A 25,000-nucleotide genomic window follows, 5' to 3' on the forward strand; every position below is an offset into this window, starting at 1 on the left:
CTAATAAGCCAAGTTTTCATGAAATAATTGTTTTTCGACTACATAACCTACCTAACCTAACCTAACCTAACTTTTTCGGCTACCTAACCTAACCTAACCTATAAAGATAGGATAGGTTAGGTTAGGTAGGGTTGGTTAGGTTCGGTCATATATCTACGTTATTTTAACTCCAATAAAAAAAAATTGACCTCATACATAATGAAATGGGTAGCTTTATCATTTCATGAGAAAAAAATTAGAGAAAATTTATTAATTCAGGAAAACTTGGCTTATTAGGCAAATCGAGCCTTGCATAGTAGGCTGAGAAGTGCATTCTGGCTACTAGGTACGACATATATATATATATATATATATATATATATATATATATATATATATATATATATATATATATATATATATATATATATATATATATATATATATATATATATATGAATATTGAATAATATTCGAGTTATTACCTGTAATTTCCACGATAATATCGAGTTATTATCTGGTGTGGATTCCCCACTCACTAATGCTTATGTCACTGACCAAGCTTGCAGTGAATAAAGACAACGCTCTACGTAATCTTGTGGGTGTCAAAAACGTCTCTAGAAACTGTCATTGCACGACAACTTTTAGAAGAATTTGAGGCAGTAGAAGGGTCGAGACAGGAAGTAGCACACTGACAATCACAGTGAAGGGTGTGGAGCTTAACATTTGTACGGGGGCGAGTACCAACGTCAGTACCACTCACAGGACGAGTCATGGGTGCACAACAAGGTAGCCACCTCCGGCAGCATTAATCACACCAGACTGTCACTGCCACAGTCCAGGCAGGAGCAGCTCAACTGTAATAACCCATCTGGACCGCCAGCCCGTATGACGTCACGTACCTTGTATACAAGGTCTATACTGGAAACAGGACTCCTACCGGAAAGTTGGAAGACAGTTAATTAAAAAAAAATTATATTTTACCCCGAAGGGCGAGTTTATTGGGCAGCGTCACTCACCTTGTGAGTGGACATACCGCCATAGCAGCATATACAACACTCCCCAATAGGAAGAAAACCCGCTGGGTTGTTCATCCTGTCACTTGTACCCACACACAATTGGAACTTGCTTAACTGTCTCAAGTGAACAGCTCCTCAAACAAGAAAGACAGCTAAAGTAGTCCCAATATACAAAAAAGGTGACAGGCAAGAGGCACTTACCTACAGGCCAGTTTCCCTAACTTGTATACCATGCAAGGTGATGGAGAAGATCGTGAGGAAAAGGCTCGTAGAGCGTCTGGAGGGAAAGAGCTTTCTAACACCACCAGCATGGGTTCAGAGATGGTAAATAGTGCCTCACAGGTTTAATAAAATTATATGACCAAGCAACAAAAATTAGGCAAGAAAGAGAAGGGTGGGCAGACTGCATGTTCTTGGACTGTCAGAAAGCCTTTGACACAGTACCCCATAAAAGGTTGTTACAAAAGTTGGAGCAACAGGCAGGAGTAAGAGGTAAGGTACTCCAGTGGATAAGGGAGTATCTAAGCAACAGGAAACATCGAGTAACTGTGAGGGAGGAGACATCAGAGTGGCGAGATGTCACCAGCAGAGTCCCACAGGGCTCTGTACTTGGACCCATCCTGTCTCTAATAAACGATCTTCCAGAGGGTATAGACCCATTCCTCTCAATGTTTGCTGATAATGCAAAAATTATGAGAAGAATCAAGACGGATGAAGATAGACAGAGACTACAGGACGACCTGGATAAACTGGAGGAATGGTCTAGAAAATGGCTACTAAAGTTCAACTCAGGAAAGTGTAAAGTAATGAAATTAGGCGAAGGGGGCAGAAGGCTGAACACAAGGAACCATCTGGGAGGTGAAATCCTGCAAGAGTCAAATAGAGAGAGATCTGGGGGTTGATATCACACCGAACCTGTCCCCAGAGGCCCACATCAAAAGGATATCATCAGCGGCATATGCTAGACTGACCAACATAAGAACTGCCTTTAGAAACTTGTGTAAGGAATCGTTCAGGACCCTGTATAGCACTTATGTAAGACCAATCCTGGAATATGCAGCTCCAGCTTTGAGTCCATACCTAGTTAAACACAAGACAAAGTTTGAGAAGATTCAGAGGTATGCCACCAGACTGGTCCCGGAACTGAGAGAAATGAGTTACGAGGAAAGGCCTAGGGAGCTAAACCTCACAACCCTGGAAAACAGAAGAGTAAGGGGAGACATGATAACCACCTACAAAATTCTCAGGGGAATTGACAGGGTGGACAAAGACAATATATTTAGCACGGGTGGAACACGAACAAGGGGACACAGGTGGAAACTTAAGTGCCCAAATGAACCATAGAGACATTAGAAAGAATTTTTTCAGTCAGAGTAGTTAACAAGTGGAATGTACTAGGCAGTGATGTGGTGGAGGCTGACTCCATACACAGTTTCAAATGTAGATATGATAAGAGCCCAGTAGGCTCGGGAATCTGTACACCAGTTAATTGACGGTTGAGAGGCAAGTAGACAAAGCTCAACCCCCGCAATCACCACTAGGTTAGTACAACTAGGTGAGTACACCACGTTCTTGTACCGCACACGTCATCAATGTCCTCAATCAGCACCAATGACCTTAACAAGCAACAGTAACCTCAAAGACTAACATTTATCAGCACCACACAACATAATTCTGTGCTGTCATGTACTAGTAACACGATACAGAGCCTTGTATGGCGTGCACCGCAGTTCTGTATTGTCTAAATCCCGCCCTCTGTTCCGTAATCCCGGGCGAGGTGTTATCCTGCTCTCCCCTCCTGTCAACTTCACACCCCACCTCAACCCTCACTACCACCTACACCCCACACAAACTAAACATCATCCCAACACTGCCCCCCCCCCCACACACCACGTACACCCCAACACTGCCCCCGACACACACACCACCTACACCCCGCCCCCGCCCCCCCCACCATACACCAGCAGGCAGCAATACGTCAGTACATAAGCTGGACAAACGCCACGCACCACACATCCTGCACCATAAACCACCACACACACACACACACACACACACACACACCCACCTCCGCTCCCCCAGCCAGTATACAACCATAAACACCATATATTTACCAGCTATGGCAAGTTTCTCCCCATGTACAACATACAAAGTAACACTACTTTATTAAACCCACCGATATTATATATATATATATATATATATATATATATATATATATATATATATATATATATATATATATATATATATATATATATATATATATTTATTTAAACCTGTAATGTTGATAATAGTGAGCATCCCACTGCTGGACTGTCACAAACTGTTAAACTTATAAACACAATAAACTCACTAGACGTCGTGAGCAACAGGCATCACAATTATGCCAGAGAAACGAGAAGAGTTCGCGTCTTCAACGTGTTCCGCCGACATCAACTTCAGTATTATCTAGGCCACGATAGTTGCATTATTTCCTTAATACACCCAGCACAGCCCGCCAGACGTCCTCACCCTCGCACACATTAACATGTCCATTTAATAGTATTCAAGAGAGCCGTGGTGCAGCGTGGAGAGGAGCAGCGCAGGCACGGCTTGTAAATACTGTGGCCGGCCGCTGGTAAAATTGTGTGTGTGTGTATGTGTCGTATTGGGTTTATGGCCGCATAACTCCTGGTAAGGTGCGCCCCCCGCCGGCGGCGTTGTGGCGGCCATGTCACCAAGTGCGACAGTAGTCGCCCAGCGGTACAATAGTCGCCCAGCGGTACAGTAGTCGCCCAGCGGTACAGTAGTCGCCCAGCGGTACAGTAGTCGCCCAGCGGTACAGTAGTCGCCCAGCGGTACAGTAGTCGCCCAGCGGTACAGTAGTCGCCCAGCGGTACAGTAGTCGCCCAGCGGTACAGTAGTCGCCCAGCGGTACAGTAGTCGCCCAGCGGCACAGTAGTCGCCCAGCGGCACAGTAGTCGCCCAGCGGTACAGTAGTCGCCCAGAGGCACAGTAGTCGCCCAGCGGCACAGTAGTCGCCCAGCGGTACAGTAGTCGCCCAGCGGTACAGTAGTCGCCCAGCGGCACAGTAGTCGTCCAGCGGTACAGTAGTCGCCCAGCGGTACAGTAGTCGCCCAGAGGCACAGTAGTCGCCCAGCGGTACAGTAGTCGCCCAGCGGTACAGTAGTCGCCCAGTGGTACAGTAGTCGCCCAGAGGCACAGTAGTCGCCCAGCGGTACAGTAGTCGCCCAGAGGCACAGTAGTCGCCCAGCGGCACAGTAGTCGCCCAGCGGTACAGTAGTCGCCCAGCGGTACAGTAGTCGCCCAGAGGCACAGTAGTCGCCCAGCGGTACAGTAGTCGCCCAGCGGTACAGTAGTCGCCCAGCGGTACAGTAGTCGCCCAGCGGTACAGTAGTCGCCCAGCGGTACAGTAGTCGCCCAGCGGTACAGTAGTCGCCCAGCGGTACAGTAGTCGCCCAGCGGTACAGTAGTCGCCCAGCGGTACAGTAGTCGCCCAGCGGTACAGTAGTCGCCCAGAGGCACAGTAGTCGGCCAGCGGTACAGTAGTCGCCCAGAGGCACAGTAGTCGCCCAGCGGTACAGTAGTCGGCCAGCGGTACAGTAGTCGCCCAGAGGCACAGTAGTCGCCCAGAGGCACAGTAGTCGCCCAGAGGCACAGTAGTCGCCCAGAGGCACAGTAGTCGCCCAGAGGCACAGTAGTCGCCCAGAGGCACAGTAGTCGCCCAGCGGTACAGTAGTCGCCCAGCGGTACAGTAGTCGCCCAGCGGTACAGTAGTCGCCCAGCGGTACAGTAGTCGCCCAGCGGTACAGTAGTCGCCCAGCAGTACAGTAGTCGGCCAGCGGTACAGTAGTCGCCCAGAGGCACAGTAGTCGCCCAGAGGCACAGTAGTCGCCCAGAGGCACAGTAGTCGCCCAGAGGCACAGTAGTCGCCCAGAGGCACAGTAGTCGCCCAGAGGCACAGTAGTCGCCCAGAGGCACAGTAGTCGCCCAGAGGCACAGTAGTCGCCCAGCGGTACAGTAGTCGCCCAGCGGTACAGTAGTCGCCCAGCGGTACAGTAGCCGCCTAGTTGCGAGTCGTGTGTAAACTGTTTTTTTCATTCATAAACAGGAGGTTTGGCGGGTGTATGGGATGAAATTTGGGTCTTTGTTTAGAGGACGGGCCTTAATTATCAGCTCGTCCTAGCATACAAAGATCCAAGCTCGTTAATCCAGCCGCCAAACCCGCTGTTTATGAATGAAAAACAGTTTACACACGACTCAACTGATGACGTTCGAACACTTCCAGAATACGTGGGTGACACTTAGCACTTGTTGTTAGGTCCGGGGATCAGCGTCCCCTCGACCCGGTCTCTGACCAGGCCTCCTGGTTGATGACCACCGTCATTTCACGAGCAAGTTGTTTCTTGTAAAGTCAGGGTCGAGTGACACACTGTCTGGCAGTCTTGACAAGTGTGTGGACGGCTGTCACAAACTTTGAGGTTGAATGTCACCGCAAGTTATAGTTTTTCAATCTCTTTGAAGTTTGAAATGAAATGAATAGTTCGTGCATATATTTTCTGTCTCGTATAGTTCTAAGTACGCATTCTGCCGAGAGGGAAGGAAGCTGAGGAATGGAAGAAGAGAAATGAGGAATGGAAGGGGGAATAAAGAATAATGGAGGAGAAGGAGGTCAATGTGTAAAAAAATAATGTATATACATGTATTACGAGACGTGGTGGCATTAGCCTGAGGCTACCGCCCCGCCCGCGGTCGCCCAGCGCCACCAGGCTAAGCACACGTTTTCAATTGTAATTTTATCATTTGGACAAAAGAGAGAGATGTCTACGCAGAAATGAAAGGCCGTCGGTACGGGGGGGGGGGCAGCGGAGGACGACGTGGGAGACGTGTCCGCGGCGACTTTTGAAAGTCTGTATTAGCTTGTGGGAGCAGGCGGTGATGGCAGTGTCTTGGTGAATGAGGGTCTGTATGGGGGGTAGGAGTCGGGTTTGTGTCCGCCAGGTATGGTGGGAGGGGGGAACTATGGCACTGTGGGAAGGCTAAACAAGTAGGGGTGAGAGGGAGCTTGTGAGAGACGGCGGCGACCATCATGGCGGGAAGGTTGACACAGCGGGTGTATCTTCCCGGGTCCATGGTACCATCGTCGGGGGTTTTGTCTTGGTGTCGCTGGTGGGTTCTCGGTGAGGTCGCCGATGCAGCAACAAACTTGCCTCGGACCAGAAGACCCATGTCAGTCAACTCGTGCCCAAGAGATATTTTTCTTCGCTCTGCATTTTTCACGACTCTGCATCTTTAGTGTGAAATTTTTACCACAATATTTTTCATTGGTTATACTTCGTCTCTCCCTCCAGTCACACTGCACATCTCGCATTATTGTCAACTAACGAAGATTTTATTTTATTTAACGTAGCCCCATTATATGATGGAAGTTAGTGGGTTACGGTAGGAAAGACGATCCACCTGTGGTAGAAGGAGTTGCTTTTCGTATCTTGGTGCACCTGCTACTGCTGTCCTGGGACTCCTCTATGTCTGTCTGGCTGGCTGGCTGGCTGTTTGGCTGGCTGTTTGGCTGGCTGGTTGGCTGGCTGGCTGGCTGGCTGGCTGGCTGGCTGGCTGGCTGGCTGGCTGGCTGGCTGTCTGTCTGTCTGTGTCTCTCTCTCTCCCTCCCACCCATTCTCTCTGGGGCATATCTGGAGAGGGTTTTGGGAGATCTTCTACTCTCCGACTTGGGATAACCTGGTCCAACAGGCTGTAGCTTGGAGCAGGCCGCAGGCACACACATCCACTACAGCCTGGTTGGTCTGGCACTTCTTGCGAGAACCTGTCCAAGTATTTCTTGAATAACTCCACCTTCGTGCCGGCAATATTTCTAATGCTTGCTGGGAGGGTGTTGAACAGCTGTGGACCTCTGATGTTTAGTGTTCTCTGATTGTGCCTATGGCACCTCTACTCCTCACTGGTTCTGTTCTGCATTTCCTTCCATATTTTCACTCCAGTATGTTGCGTCTCTCTCCCTCCCTCTTCCCCTTTATCCCAAACAACAGCTAATCCTGCAAGCATAAATGAGCTAGTACGTACGTACACACACACACACACACACACTATCATTAGTGTGTGTGTGTGTATACTAGCTGTGTTTTTTTTTTTTGCGGGGGTTGAGCTTTGCTCTTTCGGCCCGCCTCTCAACTGTCAATCAACTGTTTACTAACTTTTTTTTCCCCCACACCACACACACACACCCCAGGAAGCAGCCCGTGACAGCTGACTAACTCCCAGGTACCTATTTTACTGCTAGGTAACAGGGGCACTTAGGGTGAAAGAAACTTTGCCCATTTGTTTCTGCCTCGTGCGGGAATCGAACCCGCGCCACAGAATTACGAGTCCTGCGCGCGTGTGTGTGGGCCTACGAGGCCCACACACTACTGTGTGTGTGTGTGTGTGTGTGTGTGTGTGTGTGTGTGTGTGTGTGTGTGTGTGTGTGTGTGTGTGTGTGCGCGCGCGCGCGCGCCTACTCAACTTCTCAACTAAGTGCATATATGCACTTAAGGAGCAGGTTATGAAAGCAAATTCTATTTATAATTTTAAAACTAGATATGATAGGGAAATGGGACAGGAGTCACTACTGTAAAGAACCAATGGCTAGAAAGGCGGGATCAAAGAGTCAATGCTCGATCCTGCAGGCACAAATAGGCGAGTCTAGGTAAGCACACACACACACACACACTCGACATACACTGTTATCAAGCTTGTCTGGGAATAAGGTGGGTAGCGACTGTTGCCCAACACTGGGAGGGAACTCCTCTACCGTGACTCCAGCCGGACAAAAGTGCATGCACTGTGCCCCTCACCACCTCACACAGCCCAGTTATGACAACACTAATTTGAAGAGGTGGCGCCAGCCCACCCGGCCAACATACCCAGGCCGATGGCCATTATTTCCTGGGAGCGTCCCAATGGCTTTGCTTTAATTTGACTAAATTACCATTATTTGGCGGCTGGAGTCGCTGGAGTCCAAACTGTACTCACCTAATTGTGCTTGCGGGGGTTGAGCTCTGGCTCTTTGGTCCCGCCTCTCAACTGTCAATCAACTGGTGTACATGTTCCTGAGCCTATTGGGCTCTATCATATCTACACTTGAAACTGTGTACGGAGTCAGCCTCCACCACATCACTTCCTAATCCATTCCATTTGTCAACCACTCTGACACTAAAAACGTTCTTTCTAACGTCTCTGTGGCTCATTTGGGCACTCAGTTTCCACCTGTGTCCCCTAGTGCGTGTGCCCCTTGTGTTAAATAGTCTGTCTTTATCTACCCTATCGATTCCCTTGAGAATCTTGAATGTGGTGATCATGTCCCCCCAAACTCTTCTGTCTTCCAGCGAGGTGAGGTTTAATTCCCGTAGTCTCTCCTCGTAGCTCATACCTCTCAGCTCGTTTGTCTGATGGCAAACCTTTGAACTTTTTGCAGTTTAGTCTTATCCTTAACTAGATATGGACTCCATGCTGGGGCTGCATTAAATGTGGAGACGGTGTGTTTGCTCGCCTATGACGCCCATGTATACGGCCAGCGCCTAATGTCCACCCCAGATATACAGTATACAGAGGTGTACCTAGTGTGTGTGTGTATATATATAGTTTGCTTGAGTCCTGGACTATATTCGGGACTGAAGTATACTTCTTTTATTTTTATATACTTGTCTGTGTATCCAAGATTTTAGGCCAGGCGCTTGAGACCAGCCTCATTAAACTTTGAAAGGTGACTGGTTAACTGGTGAGCGGAGCGAGGGGGGGGGCCGTAACCCCGTCACTAAACCCTTACCCCCTGCTCCTCCCCCCCCCCACCACATGTCCCAAATTCAATCTAGAAAATGTGAAATTCAATCTGGTGGTGACCAATGTGTCAGGCGCCGCCACCGATGGTGAGGGTCACACCTGCTTCCAGTAACATCCTCGCCCGTGGTAACACCACCTTGCTACATCTTCCCTTCCTTATGGCGGGACGCAAGTCATCACACTACATTACTTACACACACACACACACACACACACCTCTCACCAGTCTCACCAGTTGATTGACAGTTGAGAGGCGGGACCAAAGAGCCAAAGCTCAACCCCCGCAAGCACAATTAGGTGAGTACAATTAGGTGAGTACACACGCACACACACACACACACACACACACACACACACACACACACACACACACACACACACACACACACACACACACAGTGTGTGTGTGCCTCGGGGCCTCGTAGCCTGGTGGATAGCGCGCAGGATTCGTAATTCTGTGGCGCGGGTTCGATTCCCGCACGAGGCAGAAACAAATGGGCAAAGTTTCTTTCACCCTGAATGCCCCTGTTACCTAGCAGTAAATAGGTACCTGGGAGTTAGTCAGCTGTCACGGGCTGCTTCCTGGGGTGTGTGTGTGTGTGTGTGTGTGGGGGAAAAAAAAAAAAAAAAAAAAGTAGTAGTTAGTAAACAGTTGATTGACAGTTGAGAGGCGGGCCGAAAGAGCAAAGCTCAACCCCCGTAAAACACAACTAGTAAACACAGTGATCGCTAGACACTTCTTATTTCGGAAGTTTATTTTATGTAAATAGTTTGGTGGAGGTCCGAAGACGTGTCGGATATCAACACCCCCCCCCACCAGTCCCCCTGCCGAGACCCCCCCCACACCAACCCCCCCTCCCCCGTGCCGACCACCCCAACATCAACCCTCCCCCATCAACAACCAACTCCCCAACACCACCCACCCCCTCTACCACCCCCCAACTCCCAACATCCCCCCAACAACCAACTCCCCCACACCACCCACCCCCATCAACCCCCCCTTCCCCCACACCACAAGCCCAACACTAACAGGGAAGGACTGGCTGTCGAAGACAATATAAGCTGTTCACTTAAGACAGTTAAGAAAGTCCCGGCTGCGTCTGGGGTACAAGTGACAGGATGAACAACTCGGCGTTATTCTTCACGGCGGAGGTCTTGTCCATGTTGCTATGTTAGCATCTTTACTCACAGCATGAGTCACAGTACCCCTCCCCCGACACCTACCGCCCCCCTCTAAGAAAAATCCCTTCGGGACAAAAAATGTTTTTAAAATCCTGAATCATTACGATGCTATATTATATATATATATATATATATATATATATATATATATATATATATATATATATATATATATATATATATATATATATATATATACACACACACACATTTTTGACAATACGATCAATCAACACCATTGGTGTTTGGTTCAACTTGGTGTGTAATGGCGAGGTTCTATTAGGGTTCACTACCACACAGGTGAACGTGGCAGAACACGTTGGGCGGACGTGAGCCCGTCATTAGAGGTGACAGGTTACCTCATATGTATGCTAAATAACACCCGACTGCCCATTACTGAGCACGCTGTCTGGCTCAATACCACTACGACCCTCCCATTATACAATATTAAAGACACGCTTCATTATACGTGTCCATAGTGCTTGTTATAGTAAGAGGAAACCGTTCATTGCCTGAGACGCGCCATCTTAACACACTGCTTCAACCAGCGCCAACGGCCATACCACGTTGAGAACACCGCTTCTCGTCCGATCAGCGAAGCAACGTTGGGTTCGGTTAGTACTTGGATGGGTGACCGCCTGGGAACACCAAATGCTATTGGCAATAATGTTTGACCAAAGAGCCAAAGCTCAACCCCCGCAAGCACAATTAGGTGAGTACTGCTTACATGTACTAACAATTAGCGTCTAATAACGCTGGAACGTTGATCCTCTGAATTACCGCAACATACGCCACATAACAAACACCTAAACTACCATACTAACTGGTTTCAAATGTTGCCCCCCCCCCCAATACTGCACCACCTGTAATGCTGCCTCCACCCACTTGCTCCGCTAACACCTTCCTTGTTCCAGATGTGCACCCAATATTACTGGCGTACACACGCCCCCTTCACCCACCCCCACACACAAACTCTCACCCACCCCATTACTACCCCCTCTCATGGCAAAACACCGCCCCGTTCCCTCTCTAGCAAACTCAAGAATGGTTCTCAGGTATGAAGAACATGACCAAAGAAATGTAATTAAGTAAGGGCGAAGAGGGAGAACGGCCTATTGACATAGCTTGGGTGCAAGGGGGGAGTTGTGTAAAACCCTGGTTTGTCTCTCGGAGAGGCTCCGGGATCCAGTAAATATTATTACTAGTAGAACTTCGTAGAACTTCGGTTTCTTCGAACTTCTTCGGAGCTTCTTCTTTGGAACTTTGAACTTCTAATATTAAAATTAGTAGAATTTCGGTTTCAACACTTTTTAACCCTGTCGTAGCTCAGTCGATTAAGGCAACTGTCTGGGATGCTCCCGGACGCAGGTTCGAATCTTCGTCACGGCCCTTGTGGATTTGTTCATGACCAAAGGAACACTGAGAATGTGACCCACAGCATGGAACCCACATTTACAAGCGCACTAGAAGCAAATAGACAAGGTACAAACATTTGTTAATATAAGAGTACCAGAGAGACAAAGTACAACATATCGAGAGAAACAAAGATGATCAAGACGGACATATCAACGGGGCAAAGCGAGGACAGTCAGGTGAAGTTAGAAACAAAATAAATTTAAAAAAAATAAGGAACTACTCTTATGCAGAGAAAGTGGTAAGCAAGTGCAATGAGCTTGAAGTAGAGGTGTTGGATACAGCCACCATAGATACAAGAAGAGGTAACATGACACAACTGACACGCCGAGAGGTGTACACACACACACACGGTACACCAGTATGGGAGACCACATTATGGAGACACATTATGGCTTCTTATCCTACCCCCAAGTCCGTGTGTGTTTATATATGTTTATATATATATATATATATATATATATATATATATATATATATATATATATATATATATATATATATATATATATATATATATATATATATATATAATACACACAGACACGTGTGCGTGTGTGTGTTTGGGATGTGTATTTGAGAAAGGTGATAGTTGGCTGCAAGAAGTTGTTGATGCCTGTGTAACACTGGCTGCTTGATGCTCCAGGCAAATGCACTTGTCTTACCCGCCACACATCCCCACAACTTGATTACTGCCAGAACTTGTCTGGTGTAGAGAAGGGAGGAGCAGGTGTGGGTACAGTGTTGGGTGAGGGAGAGTGGTGGGGACAACCTATATGGTGCCTTCCCACACGCGCATACCTAAATGTATCTATTGTATAACCTTTAACTTTGGAAGAATTACTACTGTCAAACACTGAGACGAGGAGCCACTTCCCCACTTTCAACTGGGACACTTAAAACACTTAACCCTTTTGAAAACATTGGGTTGACTTTACACTTGCTCAGTTCTTTAAGTGCCAAATCAACCCAATGTTTCTTAAGGGGTTAAGAGCTTTAAGTGTCTCAGATCAAAGTGTGGAAGTGGCTCCTTATACCAGTATTTCCCGGTAATAAATTTCACGAATCGAGTCCCTAAAGTTTATACAAGAAGAATTAAAACACTCTCCCAATGTCCAGTCTTTAGTTAAAAGTGCCTGCGGTAATAGTTTTAATATAATGTTTAAACCCTCTAATAATTCTCAGTTCCAATTTGTAATACTTAATATTCCTCAAGTAATTTAATCAGCATCTTTAATTGTTTATGCATCCCCCCACCCCACCCCCCCTCCAGATAATACAGTAACCTCAGTGATGAAAATATTTATGTTACAGTGGTGACTTTAAACCTGGTTGATACCTGGTTGATGGGGTTCTGGGAGTTCTTCTACTCCCCAAGCCCGGCCCGAGGCCAGGCTCGAATTGTGAGAGTTTGGTCCACCAGGCTGTTGCTTGGAGCGGCCCACATACCCACCACAGCCCGGTTGGTCCGGCACTCCTTGGAGGAATAAATCTAGTTTCCTCTTGAAAATGTCCACGGTTGTTCCGGCAATATTTCTTATGCTTGCTGGGAGGACGTTGAACAACCGCGGACCTCTGATGTTTATACAGTGTTCTCTGATTGTGCCTATGGCACCTCTGCTCTTCATTGGTTCTATTCTACATTTTCTTCCATGTCGTTCACTCCAGTACGTTGTTATTTTACTGTGTAGATTGGGTACTTGGCCCTCCAGTATCTTCCAGGTGTATATTATTTGATATCTCTCTCGTCTTCTTTCTAGTGAGTACATTTGGAGGGCTTTGAGACGATCCCAATAATTTAGGTGCTTTATTGCGTCTATGCGTGCCGTATATGTTCTCTGTATTCCCTCTATTTCAGCAATCTCTCCTGCTCTGAAGGGGGAAGTGAGTACTGAGCAGTACTCGAGACGGGACAGCACAAGTGATTTGAAGAGTACAACCATTGTGATGGGATCCCTGGATTTGAAAGTTCTCGTAATCCATCCTATCATTTTTCTGGCTGTCGCAATATTTGCTTGATTATGCTCCTTAAACGTTAGGTCGTCAGACATTATTATTCCCAAATCCTTTACATGCTGTTTTCCTACTATGGGTACATTTGATTGTGTTTTGTACTCTGTATTATGTTTAAGGTCCTCATTTTTACCGTACCTGAGTACCTGGAATTTATCACTGTTAAACATGTTATTTTCTGATGCCCAGTCGAAAACTTTATTAATATCAGCTTGAAGTTTTTCAATGTCCTCAGCCGAGGTAATTTTCATACTGATTTACTTTGTATTCACATGACACCCCCAATAGTACACTTGCCCATTACAATGGTGGCAGCGGTGGGATCAGCCGCCTGCTGTCCTGGCCACCGTGTACTGTCCTGGTCACCGTGTACTGTCCTGGCCACCGTGTACTGTCCTGGCCACCGTGTACTGTCCTGGCCACCGTGTACTGTCCTGGTCACCGTGTACTGTTCTGGCCACCGTGTACTGTCCTGGTCACCGTGTACTGTTCTGGCCACCGTGTACTGTTCTGGCCACCGTGTACTGTCCTGGTCACCGTGTACTGTCCTGGCCACAGTGTACTGTCCTGGCCACCGTGTACTGTCCTGGTCACCGTGTACTGTCCTGGCCACCGTGTACTGTCCTGGCCACCGTGTACTGTTCTGGCCACCGTGTACTGTCCTGGCCACCGTGTACTGTCCTGGCCACCGTGTACTGTCCTGGCCACCGTGTACTGTCCTGGCCACCGTGTACTGTCCTGGTCACCGTGTACTGTCCTGGCCACCGTGTACTGTCCTGGTCACCGTGTACTGTCCTGGCCACCGTGTACTGTTCTGGCCACCGTGTACTGTCCTGGTCACCGTGTACTGTTCTGGCCACCGTGTACTGTCCTGGCCACCGTGTACTGTTCTGGTCACCGTGTACTGTTCTGGCCACCGTGTACTGTCCTGGTCACCGTGTACTGTCCTGGCCACCGTGTACTGTCCTGGCCACCGTGTACTGTCCTGGCCACCGTGTACTGTCCTGGCCACCGTGTACTGTCCTGGCCACCGTGTACTGTCCTGGTCACCGTGTACTGTCCTGGCCACCGTGTACTGTCCTGGCCACCGTGTACTGTCCTGGTCACCGTGTACTGTTCTGGCCACCGTGTACTGTCCTGGCCACCGTGTACTGTCCTGGCCACCGTGTACTGTCCTGGCCACCGTGTACTGTTCTGGTCACCGTGTACTGTTCTGGCCACCGTGTACTGTCCTGGCCACCGTGTACTGTCCTGGCCACCGTGTACTGTCCTGGCCACCGTGTACTGTCCTGGCCACCGTGTACTGTCCTGGCCACCGTGTACTGTCCTGGCCACCGTGTACTGTTCTGGCCACCGTGTACTGTCCTGGCCACCGTTTACTGTCCTGGTCACCGTGTACTGTCCTGGCCACCGTGTACTGTTCTGGCCACCGTGTACTGTCCTGGCCACCGTGTACTGTCCTGGCCACCGTGTACTGTCCTGGTCACCGTGTACTGTCCTGGCCACCGTGTACTGTCCTGGCCACCGTGTACTGTCCTGGTCACCGTGTACTGTTCTGGTCACCGTGTACTGTCCTGGCCACCGTGTACTGTCCTGGCCACCGTGACCGAGTCTGCTCTCAATCTCTCTCGGCTACTCCGTCTCCTTATACCTGAAAGCCCATACTAGGCTTAAGGTCATTAGCCTCTATAAGACCCACAACGCTCACACAAGACCACGTGGAACAAGGAACAAGTGCCCCTGACCGTGGGACTGGTAGCCTAGCTGGGGAGGAACTGTTGTTGTTATAGATTCAGCTACTCGGAACAAGTTCCAAGTAGCACGGGCTATGGTGAGCCCGTAAGGGGAGGAACTCTTAACTTGGGGAAGGGAAGTCATAAACCACATCTCATTTTCCCTTCCCTCCACCACTGACTGCTCACAACTCAACCCTCATATATACTCACAAATGTCACACACCCTCACAAATACTCACTACATTGTCACAAAGAGAGAGAGAGAGGAGGAATTGAGGAGATATGATGATGACATGGTGGCCTTATCGGACCGGGCGCGGGTGGCCGATAACAAGAGGCAGGGCGCCGGTAGTAGATAACAGAGGCAGGGCGCGGGTGGCCGATAATAGAGGCAGGGCGCGGGTGGCCGATAATAGAGGCAGGGCGCGGGTGGCAGATAACAGAGGCAGGGCGCGGGTGGCAGATAACAGAGGCAGGGCGCGGGTGGCAGATAACAGAGGCAGGGCGCGGGTGGCAGATAACAGAGGCAGGGCGCGGGTGGCAGATAACAGAGGCAGGGCGCGGGTGGCAGATAACAGAGGCAGGGCGCGGGTGGCAGATAACAGAGGCAGGGCGCGGGTGGCAGATAACAGAGGCAGGGCGCGGGTGGCAGATAACAGAGGCAGGGCGCGGGTGGCAGATAACAGAGGCAGGGCGCGGGTGGCAGATAACATCAGATGCTGTACCCTAGCCTCCCTGCTCTAGGGGTTCTCCATCTCGCCATTATCTTTGCATCACAGTAAAGGGGCGTAAGAACAGAAACAAGTGCAGCCATCACTTACCGCCAGCGTTCCGTCCCGCGCACACTCACACGTAATCAAGCACAATTTACCAGGACTGGAGGCGGGCGAGGCGAGCCTTCTCTTCTTTCCAGCAATACTGGCGGTCACGCCTTGCGGGTCACGCCTTGCGGGTCACGCCATGCGGGTCACGCCATGCGAGTCACGCCATGCGAGTCACGCCATGCGGGTCACGCCATGCGGGTCACGCCATGCGGGTCACGCCATGCGGGTCACGCCATGCGGGTCACGCCATGCGGGTCACGCCTTGCGGGTCACACCTTGCGGGTCACACCTTGCGGGGTACACCTTGCGGGTCACACCTTGCGGGTCACGCCTTGCGGGTCACACCTTGCGGGTCACACCTTGCGGGTCACGCCTTGCGGGTCACACCTTGCGGGGTACACCTTGCGGGGTACACCTTGCGGGGTACACGGGCCAGGGCCACGCGGTACACTGGAGAGCGTGCCGCACTCAGTAACATGTATGTGGAGAGGAGCACAGGATGGAGGGATATGTTAAAAAAGTCTGCCAGATACGTCAGTCTCAAATGTTCACACACACAGTGCCAGGCTAACTCAGTCGAGCAGCCAAATTTCCAGATGGGCCACAACCCAATAGCAAGAAAAAAGAGTCAGTAAGGGATAAAAGTGTTCCAAGTGTCAAGACAAAGCAATCATTCTGGTTAGAGAGAGTGTATAGTGGAGGAGGAGTAGGCGATGGGAGTTAGTGGTTGCAATATAGTACTTGAGTAAGGAGTTGTCAAAGTTGATATACATGGACACTTTCCTAGCTAGTCTCCGTCTGTCAATTTTAAACTAAAAAAAAATCAGTTGATTGACAGTTGAGAGGCGGGCCCAAAGAGCCAGAGCTCATCCCCCGCAAGCACAACTAGCAGAGTACACACCCACCCACTCACCCTATTCACGAACGAGGCCTCAAAAGAGAAAATTGCAGGAAACTAAAACTGCTCCAGCAAAGAGCAGCAGACTGCAAAACGTAATGGTTAACAAAAAGTTTTCCTTCAGAGAGGCATGACGAGGAAGGAGGGAATCAAGACAGCGGGCGCGCAACCACCAGTCCCAGAGGGAAGTGCAACATCCCCACCCCACCTGTCACCCCCCCCCCCCCCCCCACACGAACTCTCCCCACCCATAGCCCTACCTGCCCCCCATTCAATGCCCATCCTACTCCCACAACCTTCCCTCCCCGCCTCACCTTTCCTGCCTCCCCATCCCTTACCTGGAACATATCTGGAGAGGTTTCCCAGAGTTCTTCTACTTCCCAAGGCCGCTTGGAGCCAGGCTCGACTTGTCATAGCTTGGTCCAACAAGCTGTTGCTTGGAGTAGCCTGCCTATCTCCCACTCCAATCCCCCGATAACTACCTCAAAGGACAATAAACCCTTCAAATACCCTGCCTATGGAACAACTTCCTACAACAATAGCAGAGGGGGAAGAGTAACAGCAAGCAGAAAAAAATAGCTTCAAGGTAATTTACTCAAAACATAGATGGGATTACAAATATAGCAAGTGAACTTGGAGAAAGGACACAGAAAACCCAGATGTAATAGCACTCACAGAAACAAAATTGTCAGGCATTACAAATGCAGTGTTTCTGCAGGACTACTATAGCAAGGAAAGAGGAGTGGCTCTACTGATAAGGAAGAACTGGAGCTTTGAAGAGCTGGCTATCACAGGGAGCCGGTCGGCCGAGCGGACAGCACGCGGGACTTGTGATCCTGTGGTCCTGGGTTCGATCCCAGGTGCCGGCGAGAAACAATGGGCAGAGTTTCTTTCACCCTATGCCCCTGTTACCTAGCAGTAAATAGGTACCTGGGTGTTAGTCAGCTGTCACGTGCTGCCTCCTGGGGGTGGAGGCCTGGTCGAGGACCGGGCCGCGGGGACACTAAAGCCCTGAAATCATCTCAAGATAACCTCAAGATGACACTGATAATGGGAGGACCAAATATAATGGTAATACCTGTAATACATAAGCTAGTAAATAATAGAAACCCCAGAAAGGAGAATGATAGAACAACATGGCAACCATTAACATAAGAGAGAGCAGCTTCAGTCACTTGAAGGAATCGATCAAGACTTAATCATGGAACACTTCAACCCTGGAAAGATACACTGGGAGAACAAAGGTACATGAAGAGGTAAACTACGGGATGTGGCAACGAGATACTTTGAGTTAATGTGACAAGTAATCCACAAGAATGAGTTAATAAAAATCCAGCTAGACTTGACCTGATACTCGCTCTCAACGAGTCAGACATAAGTGAGGGAATGAGAAACCAAAACATATTGATATTTGAGTATTTGCTGGAAGTAGGAGCCAAAGTAGTAACCTACCCAAAAAAAAATGGGACTAGAAAGCAAAGGACTGGCACACTGACGTGGAAATTATGATGAAAAAATTGATAACAGGAATACTATGGTAAAAAAAGAGTTTGGAGATTTGGAGTGTACAAGATTTGATGGTCTACATCACCCTGAAGTGTCAGGACACAGTAGCAAGTTTAGCCCAGCCCTGAAGGAAAAAATCAAAAGCAAAATGAGGAATCAATGGTTCAATCAGACATATAAGAAAGTAAGGCCATGGAGAAACTGTAGAAATATTAGGGCAACAGAGAACAGAGGGAGATACCAGAGGGCCAGGAATGAGAACCTCAGAGTGAGAAGAGAAGCAGAGAGACGACAATGATGTAAGTAAAACCAAGACCCAACCAAACCTGTTCTACACCCACCACAGGAGGAAAACAACAGTGAAAGAACAGGTGATGAAACTGAGAAAAGGGGAGGACAGGTAGACAGAACAACAAGGAAACGTATGAAGAACTCGACAAGAAATTCCAGTAGGTCTTCACTGTAGAGTAAAGAGAAGTCCCTGAACTGAGAGAAGTGGTAAACAAAACAACTATGGTAATTTCAAATTCTACCAGAGATGAGGTTACGAGACATCTGCTGGAGCTGCACGTATCAAAAGCTATTGGACCTGATCATCTCACCATGGATACTAAACGACGGGGCAGAAGCACTGTGTACCAGGAGACCTACCATAAAGATGGAAGAGTTATCATAATCCCAATACAAAAAAGGGTGACTAGCGGGAGGCACTGAACTCCAGCCTCATGTTCTTATTTTGTATACTATGCAAAGTGATGGAGAAGATCATGAGGAGATAGGTAGTAGCACCATCTGGAGGGAATGTACTTGCTAACACCACCAATATGGGTCAAGAATGGGAAATTGTGCCTCACAGGAGTTAAAAGAATTCTACGACCAAACTACAAAAATTAGACAAGAAGAGAAGAGTGGGCAGATGGCATATTTTTGAACTATCAGACAGCCTTTGACATAGTATCCCCACAAGAGGCTGGTACTTAAGTTGGAGAAATAAGGAATATTTAAGCATCAGAAAATTAGTTACTGTTAAGGGAGTGACCTCAGAATAGCGAGATATCTCCAGCAAAGTCCCTTAGGGTTCTATGGAAATTCTGTTGGTGTCATCTATCCCGTTTCTAATATACGTAAACTATCTTCAAGAGAGAATAGACTCATTCCTCTCAATGTTTGCTGTCGATGCAAAAATTATATGAAGGATTAAGACAGATGACAACAGGACACTACAAGATGATCTTGTCAAACTCAAGGAATGGTCCAACTAGAGTTCAACTCGAGCAAGTGTTAAGTAATGAAAAAAAATGGAAGGAGTAGGCCAGATACAAGGTACCAATTGCGGAAATGAAATCATTCAAGAATCACGAGAGAGAAATTTAGGGGGTTTCATCACACCGGACCTATCCCCTGAAACACAACTCAAGAGGACATCATTAGCAGCATATGCTAGATTGGCCAATATAAGAACTGCCTTTAGTTCAATATAAGAACTTGTGTAAGGAATCATTCAGGACGTTGTATATTACATATGCCATTACAATCCTGGAAAATACAGTTCCAGCATGGAGTCTGTACCTAGCCAACCACAAGATGAAGTCTGAGAAAGTTCAACGGCACTCCACCAGACAAGTACCTGACTGAGGGGCATGATCTATGGGGAAACTTAGTACCCAAATGAACCAGAGACATTAGAAAGTTTTTCAGCATCATGAAAATTTTTCTGACAGATTAGGGCGGTAATCAGAGACAATGTATCTGACTGGAGGAGTTTACTAATGGAGTACCACAGGGTTCAGTTCTTGCACAAGTAATGTTCATCGCCTACATAAACGACCAGAATACAGAATTACATGAACATGTTTGTGGATGATGCAAAGATACTGGGGAAGATAGGAGACGCAGACGATTGTAATGCCCTTTAAATCAATCTAGATAAAATAAGTGCTTGGAGCGACATGTGGCAAATGAAATTCAATGTGAATAAATGCCATGTTATGCAATGTGAAATCGGAGAAAATAGACCACACAAAACTTACAAATTATGTGGAAAGGAATTACAAAACTCCAATAAAAACGAGACTTAAGGGTGGTTTAGGATAGTAAGCTGTCACCAGAGGAACACATAAAGAACATTGTGAGAGGAGCGGATGCGTCGCTTTCCAACTTCACACTTGCTTTTAATTATATGGATGGTGAAGTACTAAAGAAACTGTTCATGTCTTTCCTGAGACCAAAATTGGAATATGCAGCAGTTGTATTCATTCATAACATTCCTAGTCATTCACAACATTTCTAGTCATTCACAACGTCACTAAACTGATGTACTAAATTGCCGGAACCTAACGTAACCGAGGACCTACGAATAGAAAACGGGACATCACGTCAATTTTGCGAGCCGCTGTGATTATTAGTACAACAGTTTTGGCCTTAGGGGTTTGGGGAGGACGGGTTGAATCCTTCATACCGGTAGATTAAAGCTTGGGTGAAGACATCGTTCCTTACTCCAGTGGTGGTGGTATAAAACTGAGGAAGTGTAGGAAATATAACTCCAATTGTGCAGCTCAGTGGCTCCGGACACCACTGGACCTAAAATGACATGTTACTTCATTTGTAAAGTATTAGATAAAATTCTCCCCATTAAATACCCACCGTATCCCTCAAAATCTTGTTGCCAGGCGTCTCACCTGGAATCTATTAAAGGTGTGTTCAACACCACCTTTACGGGCTCACCATAGCCCGTGCAACATGGACATTTCGTTCTGAGAAGCTAAATCTAAAGCAACACCCCCCCCCCACCCACGGTGAAACACTAACACACAGGTAATGGGTATGGTAGTGGGGAAGGGAGCAGCCTCGTGACACTCGCCCACCTCACCTGGGTGTTCCTCCACGCCTCCCAACACACGCCAAAGTTACCAATGTGCGCGCCACGGCGGCCTCCAGCACTGATAAAAATCATCTGGCTACAGCCCTCCCCGCCCGTCAACCAATGAGGAAGGCTCCCTCATTGGTTGACGGTTGACCGGAGTAGTCACCGGGAAAAAAGCGCGCAATACGAGGCCTTCTCCAGAGATCAATTAAAAAAGCCTCAGTAAATCTGTGGAGCGCAAATGGTCTGGTCAGACAACACAAAAATGGTCAAATATCATAATGGAGAGTAGATGAGAGCCCTTCAGGCTGGTGGAGTGGGGGGTGAGAAGGCTGTAAGGGGAGGCAGAGGGCTGGCGGAGATCGAGCGGGAAATGCTAGAGTGAAGTTGATGGCGTTGGAGGCTAGGGTTGGTTGAGGGGTATTTACGGTGAAAATGTTATTTAGGAGAGGGTAGAGTGAGGGATATTTGGGGGTAGGTTGAGGAGTATTTGAGTGGGTTGGGTTAGGGTAATTTGGGTGTTAAGGTGAGAGGGGTATTTTCACAATAATACCTCAGTAACCCTTGTAACAGGCCGCAATAATTCCTAATATATACCGTGATAGCGTGAATCATTGGTCACAAGTTGACCATGACAAAGATCACAGCAGACACTAACGTGAGCGTGTCAGCTCCGCCCGCCCTCAACCTCTCGTCTCCTTCCTCAACCCCCACCCCATCACCTCTGCATCCCCCCCCCACCATTGTGTTGGGTTACTGGCACAGAGCTAGCAACTGGTGCCACTGGGCGTGGTGTCACTGGGCGTGGTGTCACTGGGCGTGGTGCCACTGGGCGTGGTGCCAGTGGGCGTGGTGCCAGTGGGCGTGGTGCCAGTGGGCGTGGTGCCACTGGGCGTGGTGTCACTGGGCGTGGTGCCACTGGGCGTGGTGCCACTGGGCGTGGTGCCAGTGGGCGTGGTGCCAGTGGGCGTGGTGCCACTGGGCGTGGTGCCACTGGGCGTGGTACCAGGGGTTCAGCGGCACCTCGGCAACGTCACAAAACCCAACCTTCAGCCGGAGAAAAACCTTCACCCAGCAATGGGATTGGCCGTCAATGTGACCCAACAGTCTCATAAAACTGTCGGCAGCCATAACTATTTGTTTTCAGAATGGAAATCGCATCGTATATTTCTTTCTCTACTCATTTCAGCATTTATTTCTACATTTTAGAGAAGAGTAAAAATGTGGAGGCGTGTGGAGGGTGGGAGAGACAGGCGGAGAGGGAAGGTCTTGGTGACAGATGACAACACTACTGGCCCCGCCCCCACAACTGCTCACCACCACCACCACCATCACCATCATCCATCATTCCTCACCATCATATTCCTAACACTAGATATCCACTCCACAAGACCTATGCCATTTTCCATCGTGGTTTAGACAATTTCAATAACATGATGATAATGTGGTATTAGAGACGTACGATATATGTAACAAGACGAGCAATGACACTCCACGCCAATCTCAGCACCACCAGTCTAAACTGACTAAATTGATATTTAAAACAATGGCTAGACGAAGACAATGAATCATACAGTATGACTGAATGAGCGTGTATGTACTCACCTAATTGTGCTTGCGGGGGTTGAGCTCTGGCTCTTTGGTCCCGCCTCTCAACCGTCAATCAACTGGTGTACAGATTCCTGAGCCTACTGGGCTCTATCATATCTACATTTGAAACTGTGTATGGAGTCAGCCTCCACCCCATCACTGTCTAATGCATTCCATTTACTAACTACTCTGACACTGAAAAAGTTCTTTCTAACGTCTCTGTGGAACATTTGGGTACTCAGCTTCCACCTGTGTCCCCTTGTTCGCGTCCCACCAGTGTTGAATAGTTCATCCTTGTTTACCCGGTCGATTCCCCTGAGGATTTTGTAGGTTGTGATCATGTCCCCCCTTACTCTTCTGTCTTCCAGTGTCGTAAGGTGCATTTCCCGCAGCCTTTCCTCATAACTCATGCCTCTTAGTTCTGGGACTAGTCTAGTAGCATACCTTTGGACTTTTTCCAGCTTCGTCTTGTGCTTGACAAGGTACGGGCTCCATGCTGGGGCCGCATACTCCAGGATTGGTCTTACATATGCGGTGTACAAGATTCTGAATGATTCCTTACACAGGTTCCTGAACGCCGTTCTGATGTTAGCCAGCCTCGCATATGCCGCAGACGTTATTCTCTTTATGTGGGCTTCAGGAGACAGGTTTGGTGTGATATCAACTCCTAGATCTTTCTCTCTGTCTGTTTCATTAAGTACTTCATCTCCTATTCTGTATCCTGTGCCTGGCCTCCTGTTTCCACTGCCTAGTTTCACTACTTTGCATTTACTCGGGGTGAACTTCAACAGCCATTTGTTGGACCATTCACTCAAGTCTATCCAGGTCATCTTGTAGCCTCCTACTATCATCCTCTGTTTCAATCCTCCTCATAATTTTTGCATCGTCGGCAAACATTGAGAGGAACGAATCTATACCCTCTGGGAGATCATTTACATATACCAGAAACAGTATAGGTCCAAGGACTGACCCCTGCGGAACTCCACTTGTGACGTCTCGCCAATCTGAGCCCTCACCCCTCACACAGACTCACACATGTATGTATGTATGATGTATGTATGTAATGTATATATGTATGTATGTGACTACGTATATGATTATTGTTACATGATAAAGCTAATGGTGTTAGTGTTGAGCACTTTATATGTGTATTTATTACGAGGGTAGGTTGTACGGCTGTGTTAGTGTCAAGTGGACGTATTCTTACCTGGACCAAGCTCTCTCACAAGGAGAGGTGTAAACAAACAAGAACACACACACACACATCTTAGCAAGTGATTGATCACACAATTGCTGCTGGTACTGTAATACCGAGGTCACCGAAGCCGGCCAGACATTTAATAGATACAGTAAGTGTGTGTACGGGCCTTGCTCGGGCACCTTAGCCCCTGCAAGGGCGACGTTCGGGCGGCGCATTCACCCATAAAGGACAACTTTAACATGCAACATCATTTTCTTAAAACAAAAAAACAACGCACATCTTTAAACTTCAATTTTATGATGCAACGAAAATTTCTGTGCGGCATAAATGTGCAATTTTCGCTGATTACTCTAGGTAAAACCACAAACACAAGGTGATATGTGAAGCACGAGTTTGGACCACATAATGGAGTCGCAAGGTAAAGTAGCCAGTGTGAACCTGGCCTCCAGCAGGAAGCTGTGCTAACTTTACTTCTACGTCTCGCACTAAATGCCTCTAGATTTGTACGCTGTGGATTTACGCGTATAGATTCAGTGTCATTAGTATAACTAAAAGCATTGAAAATTTAACATTTCCCGGAGCAGTTAAGTATCAGCGTTGACACGTTTGCTAGGCTACGTCAGCGTGGCTTCATATTCACACAAAAGACCAAACCGCGCAGTTTAATACTGGTCACGACTCAGTGTTGTCTAAGTTGTATCCTTCCGTAACTCCGCCCCCCTCCCCCTCACACAGGGCGAGGGTTACTGTTGATGACACAGGCACAACCACCTCAGCCTATCACGCGTCTTCTTAATCCAGGGCGACAACGTCAACTCCAGCTGTTAGTTTGGCTTTGTTTTAGTGCACACTGAAGAAAATGGTTGACACACGACGAAGTTTTCTTTGCTCAATAACAAAGTGCGCCCATCTAGTTACCATGATGGAATTTGAACGCGTT

General features: G+C 48.1%; 1 protein-coding gene and 1 pseudogene across 9 annotated transcripts in view; one reads left to right on the forward strand and one right to left on the reverse strand.

Moving 5' to 3' along the window:
- Positions 1 to 25,000, reverse strand: part of CadN (neural cadherin) — a 724,585-nt gene that overhangs the window by 245,294 nt on the left and 454,291 nt on the right. The gene's annotated exons all lie outside the window — the stretch shown is intronic.
- Positions 10,566 to 10,679, forward strand: LOC123762464 (5S ribosomal RNA; annotated as a pseudogene).

The sequence above is a fragment of the Procambarus clarkii genome, chromosome 2 (assembly GCF_040958095.1).
Source record: "Procambarus clarkii isolate CNS0578487 chromosome 2, FALCON_Pclarkii_2.0, whole genome shotgun sequence".
Lineage (NCBI taxonomy): Eukaryota > Metazoa > Arthropoda > Malacostraca > Decapoda > Cambaridae > Procambarus > Procambarus clarkii.